Raw genomic sequence first — 6,628 nt, 5'->3', positions numbered from 1 at the left:
ACTTCCTGAAGCTTCTGGGTTAAAAGGTATAAATTGATACCTTGTGGTTAAGACTTGTACTGAGATCTCCCATTCCTTTTTGCTTTGCCTGATGTCGTTTTGCACAGGACATGAGCAGCCTGAATTGGAAGAGCACCATGACCAAAATGTTGAATAAATCTTGAGGGTGCCAGTTTGAGAAACTCAAAAATCAGAGATTAAATACCCAGAAATCACAAAATGAATTGTAAAAACAATGAGACTTCTGAATAAATGCTAGTCTCTTTTTATCTCCTTTCTGAACTGCAAGAATTAACAGACAGCTGCATCAGTCTTTCAAGCTTATTGTTACAACCTGAGTAGATCAGACCTTAATTCTTGCTTGATTTTATTTATAAGGGTGGCAGAGGCTCTCATGTAATGGTGTGTCTCCACCAGCTCTGGCTTGGAGAGGCACCCTGCTGATCACAAGATTCCCAGTAAGCTCACCAGTGATTTAAAACTTAAACCTTGGAGCTATTCAGTTCCTGGAAAATTATCATTAATTAATTAGGTGGCAGGTGGTGAGTTCCAAGGGTTTTATTACTATTAATTCGAACTGGAAATTAGAAATAAAAATGAAGGAGCAAAATAACTGAAAATCCAGAAGAGAGGTTTTCATTAATCCTTTCAGTTCAGTGCTACAAAAGATTAATGAGTTCTGTTCAAGCTGAGATAGGCATCCAATACAAAACCTTCCAAAATGTATATTTCAGAGGTAAGCCGGAGAGAAACAGCTTAGAGAAAAAAAGTAATCTCAAAATAAAATTGAAAATGAGACCAACACTGCTTCAAATTTACAGTGATCACCTGTGTTTTCATATGCATATCCAGTGATTATTACTAGCAACATAAAACAAAGATTCTTCTCCCCATAATTCAGCATCACTGTGGGTTATATATATGAGTGAAGGAAACACTAGGGAAGTTTGCCCCAGAAGCTCCCCCATAGCCTCCTCCCTTTTCTCTGATTTTTTGACCTCTGACTGTTTTATCATGCTTTGTTTCAAAAGAGGCAATTTATCTGCAGGTAAGTTTTACCTAAGGTTCCATTTCAAGTGCTAGTATTTTGAAGAGGTGGAAGTCAACTGAAATATGGGCATAAAAATACAGCATTTTCTTTCTTTCCCTTAGGTTCATCCAGAACAGCTCAATGGTCTTTCTCAAAACTACAGTTCACTGGTTTTGTCAAATCTAGGATACAGGAGGCAGCTACTGCAAAACCCATTCAAGACTCAAATCTGATGCAGAACTCCAAAATCTTCTAGCTAAAAATGAGCAAACCTGATGATCCTATTGAGATTCAAGACTCCTTGGTTCTTTGGCACCCTATTCATTACCAGTAGCAGAGTAGTGCCCTTCTTCTTCATGTTTGTCCAGACTGCTTGTAGAGCAGCCAGGAGAGATGACTTCCTGTGGAGGCAAAGTCTCTGTGCAAAATGCTGAATGGTTCCTGGGGGCCTGTGGCAGCTCTCTCGAAATAAACTTTCCTTGCAGTTTTACTTTTCACAATAAGCATGTCTCCAAGAAACAGAGGACACATAATGAGATTCACAAACCAGGCAATAATTTAAATCTTAAAGAGCTGAAAGAGAGTGAAGATGGAGTAAACAGGAAGAGAAAACCTGGTCTGTTGCAACAGAGTCAGCTATTCACAAGTAGACTCTTAAAGTTACCTTGGGTCACCTCAGGGAAAAAAAAAAAAAAAAAAAAAAAAACACCTGAAAACTCATAGTAAAATAGGAAGATGATTTATTTAATACCATGCAGCAGCAAACCCCTTGACATCAGTGATGCTGTCTTCATCTCCTTAGGCAACATCGTTTTCCATAATGAACTCAAGATACGAATAGCTAAACATTTCACACTTCATGCCCTGCTCACATCTCTGCTCAAACCTCCTGCCATGTCCTCTCTCAGCCCCTTACTCACAATACTTCTCTCGCTTGTCATGCCATCTCAGTGACTTGCACGCTTCTCACAACTGTCTCATTTCCTTGTTTCCCCATCTCTGCATATATGTCCTCCAAGTAGCAGCCATATTCTTGGTTCAAACATGCTCCTTCAGCGATACCCCCTGGAAGATATCCAACACTCCTGCTGGAGCCACAGGATGGTCCCAGGAAAGGCAACACTACCGAGAAGTACCACGGCTTGTAGCCTTGTTCTCCATCACTGTTTTTGCACTTACTCTAGTCTCTCTGTATCCATAACTGGACTTTTAGCTCCAGTTGCCATTATTTCTACATGGAACCAAGAGCAGCCTCCAACCTGTGAAAATAACTATGAATAATAACCAAGACATGCAAACGGGACTGACTACAGGTGAAAGGAAGAAAAGTGATTCCAGAATCATCCTCTGTGAGGCTTCTACTCTTCTCTTGAAAACCTCTCATACCCATGAAAACCATTTAGTACATTAATCATAACGTAGTCCTGACAAGGTCTGACAACTTCTGCTTTACTAGTTGAACAGATAAAATGATTTGAAAAACCTGTTCACAATCACTTCATTGCTGAATACCCCTGAATGTTTTCATCCAAATGCAGGGCCCTCTCCCCATTATCTAGCAAGGACCAAAAAGCAGAAGTGGGATCATGGGGTTTCAGACTCTCCTCGCAATATAACTTGTGCTTCAGTGGATTCACTGACTCACTGTCAAATATTATGAAAAACAGGTTAAACAAAAACACCTTGTCAAGTCAATTCCTAATATAATACATCAGCTTCAGGTACAGTTTTCTTTAGGGCTTACCGTATGTCTTCCCATGTAGATTTGATTAACCAGTTCACAAATGTGTCAATGTGCCCTGGGACGCCTGGTCACCAGTGGAGTTGAATAAGACTCTTCTCCATATAAAATGAACATTCCAGCCAGCAATAACATGCATTTAAATCAAACCTCCAACACTGTGTGCTTTTGAAACATACTCAGCAAGCCCCGCATGGAGAATAAAGAAGTTCAGATCACAGATCCCTTGCCACCTTCAGCTGCACTTAGAAAGCTCCCACTCTTGTGCATTTTCTCTCTCTTTCCTTTTTTTTTTTTTTTTTCTTCCTTTGCTTGCTCTCCCTTTTGCTGACATGGCAGACTAAAGGGGTATAAAATTTCTGTCTTTCACCAGCAGAAGAGTCAGAAGAGTTTGCACCCAGCAAAACACCTGGCCTCGAAAACCTTGAAGAGGAGCCCATACTCCTGACTGGTGCTGTGTTGTGATGCAAGGAAGGATCTGAGAACACGTGGAAAAACTGGGTCTCTCTTCTTCCCCCACAGAGAATTTAAGCTGACAATGACAAGCTGCTTCTCTCCTCAGACACTCCATTAACTCAGGGGGCAGATGTGCATGCTGTGCAAGTGAAATGCCCCAAGCCTTGTGATGGTTCATATGCAGTACTGTATTGCTACGTGATGGAAATCTTGTTTTCAGCTACTTTATTTTTAAACGTAGGAAATGGCTCACATACTTGCATGCACATGTGCACACCTGTTTGCAAAGAGCATTCTTATGGTTTCAAATTCACATATGCAAAAGACAGAAAATGTTAGAAATGAAGGTGCTCGTGCAACCTATTATGCACAATTATAAAACAGTCCCTAGCTTGTTAATTTAATTTGATTTTTTCAACTCAGTAAGGATTTTGTACAAGGTCCCTTATGCCCCTTCATTCTCCCTTTTCATCCAAAATTTTTGTGTCTGTATCTCTCTTTTTTTTTTTTTTTTTAAGTTGGAAAATTTGCAGAGAATGAAGACAGTGATTGCAAGCACAAAAGGGCATTGCACAGGAACATAAAGTAGTCCATATGCATGTGGATGTTTCCTGGCTCCCTGGTACACTATCTGAGGGTCTGATTGGCAGAAACACACAAAAAACAACTGCAGGCAACAGTAGTGCTACACTGTGAACAGAACCTGTGACACATTACAAGGTGTTCTGGGTATCCCATATGGGCATCCAAAACTAGCATCCCCTTTTGGCTTACCTTTCTTATTATTAGTATTCTTAGGAGACCTACAAGAAACCTGGGGAGGGAGTTATTACAAGGGTGTGTAGTTATAGGACAAGGGATAATGGCTTTAAACAGAAGAGATTTAAACAAAAGAGTTTAGATTAGGTGTTAAGAAACTGGAAACACCAGATCCTTAAGGTCCTTTCCAACCCAAATGATTCTATGATTGTATGATTTACTCAGGTCCCTTGCTCCAAAGAGTGGAAAATAGCACCCCAGTTCAATTCATCACATCATTTGAAGACAAATTAAAGAGAGAAGTGTTTGGTTACATCAGTGGTGAACACTGCTGAAAAAAGAAAGAAAAAAAAAAAGAAAAAAAAAGAAAAAAAAGTGGAAATGATTCATTCTGTCTTCAGAGTAGGGCTTGATTAGCTCCCAATAATAAGGAAAGGGGATGTGTCTTCAGCAGTGATGGTAAAGCAAAACATTGCACAGCTGCTCATTAAATGGACACTGTCTATCCAGAAGCCTGAAAGGGATCACAGAATATGAGGTGATGTGATTAAGGGTGCACAAACCCCCAGAGGAAGTTGTCTGGGCAGGTTTAATTCTGGCATTGCCTCCATTTTGACTGGAGGCTTTTGTAAGCCTGTTAATATTCTCTTACCATGGGTACGATTGTGTACAACCACACATACGTGTGTGCATAGCTTTTATCTGCAGACATAGTGGTAATGCTCTCTTCATGAGGTTTCTAATGACAGGTGAATTATGACCATAGTTAAGAAGCAGTTTCATAGCTCCTACGTCCAAATGGGGCAATTATGAGCATACATCAAATAAAACAGACCAAAGAGATTCACTTAAATGAAGGTGATTACATGCAATTAACATCATCCCCTCTTGCCCCCAACCAGGGGCTCTGCGTTTTCATCGCTGCAGTTCAGATGGCTGCTGGTGGAGCCAGCTCATGCAATGCTTGGCCCCTCTCCCAGCAAAGCAGTCCAGTCTCGTGGGGCTGCAAGCCACAGGCACAGGCCTGTAGCCCACGCACACTCCGGGACCTCCTTTTCCAAAGCCAGCACTCAGCTTCCCTGCCTGCTGGTCCCTACCCAGACTACAATTGCTCCAGCCGCCAAGTCAAACCACAAAGCGCTTCCCATTGCGGCACAAGGCACATGCTGGTTCGCTGCCGTAGCTGTGTAATGCAAACAATTTCCTCTTCTCCAGCTCACTGACTCCCATTGCAGGCAGGGAGAAATCGAGGCTGTCTGAACGTCAAAGCGAATTTACACAGCTGTAATGTGTAGCTGAAAGCCATGGTGCCTCTCAGGGCTGTTTCTCTAATTAGTCAGCAGAGAGATCAGAAGAAATGACTTGAAAGAGAGCACAGCAGCGAGGGCAGGTAAAGGAGTACGTCAGGGAAGGAGGGAGGATGATGCAGGGAGAAAAGCAAATAAGAATTTTTGGATGCCATGCTTCAGTTAGATGCTAAATACACAATTGCGACTCATTGGGCTGTTTTATTAGGTAAGAAATTTTTATTTGATATTAAAGGCACCCCAGACTTAGTAATAACAGTACAAGTATGATTTCTCAAACACTATGTAAAAGGTAAAAAAGACCTCATTGCACAGGGTATATCACAGCTTTGCAGTTGCCCAGCCTGTACCCACAGACGGCCACTTTCCAAAGTGAGAGGGGCTGGGGGGACTAAGGCCAGCCCTGCACTTTGTGGGGTTGTTTAAACCAGGCAACAAGCTACCAGCTCAGAGCAGCAGTACCCAGCTTATGTTTAGCCCTGATGCAAGTCACTGCATGGTGCTCGGTACAAAATAACACTCCGGGCTGCTTGATTCCAGGTGGAGTAATTAAGTCATCTAACAAAGCCTGGCTATCAAGGGAAAATGTGGAATTGCTCATGTTTCCCAGCTCCCCATTTCACAAGTGATCCTCCTGACCGTCTCCCAGGGGATGAAAAGCAGGTGGCTCCCTGTGACCATGCTGGGAGCCCCAGGGAGCAGCACGGTCTCTACAGTCCATCCAGCCACAACAGTGCCACAGCCTATAACTGCACACCTTAAGGTCGATATTTTGGTGACATTGCAGGCATGAGGAGGAAAATCTTACTCTCAGAATAAATCGCCACTGCCAGTGGTCTTCCAAAAGCCAATGAGCATAACCTGCCCCTGCTGAGTTTTGGGGAATCTTACCCCTGGATTCAGCTGCTCATACACAGCTGCACAGTTCATGCTGACCAAACCATGACAGCAACAAGCAGTCATGGGGAAAAGGTAAAATGGGAAGCAGTGCAGGGTAAGAAGTATTGGGGTAGTACTGAGTCAGCTTCCCAGCAGAGAAGGAGCAATGTGGACACATACTCTGTGACGCTAACTCCCCTGGCTAGTGCCTGTCAGGGAGGAATGATGAACACCTGTAGAGCTGTTCACCATTCTTGGGACCAGCTGGGCTCTCCTCCTGCCACCCTGCGAGCTGTGGCCCATCTGGCTGCTCCCAGCACCTCCCGGTAATGAATGCTATCGCTCTGAGCTTCTCTTTCTCTGTCCTCGCTGCACCGTGAGTACCAGCTCACCAAGCACATGACAGGTGAGAAGTGCCACTCGCTGAAATGAAATACAAAATGCTTCCACAAAAGC

The 6,628-nt window shown here is 42.9% G+C and overlaps 1 long non-coding RNA gene across 1 annotated transcript; it reads left to right on the top strand.

The window, feature by feature from the left end:
* Window positions 1-408: 408 nt before the first annotated feature.
* On the top strand, window positions 409-2,794 carry LOC106048429 (uncharacterized). The gene is made up of 3 exons (XR_001214193.3): window positions 409-458; window positions 1,032-1,048; window positions 1,153-2,794. It is a non-coding gene; the product is annotated as an uncharacterized lncRNA (long non-coding RNA).
* The last annotated feature ends 3,834 nt before the right edge of the window (window positions 2,795-6,628 follow it).

This window comes from Anser cygnoides, chromosome 3, assembly GCF_040182565.1.
Source record: "Anser cygnoides isolate HZ-2024a breed goose chromosome 3, Taihu_goose_T2T_genome, whole genome shotgun sequence".
Lineage (NCBI taxonomy): Eukaryota > Metazoa > Chordata > Aves > Anseriformes > Anatidae > Anser > Anser cygnoides.
This window is presented reverse-complemented; position numbering and strand designations above follow the sequence as displayed.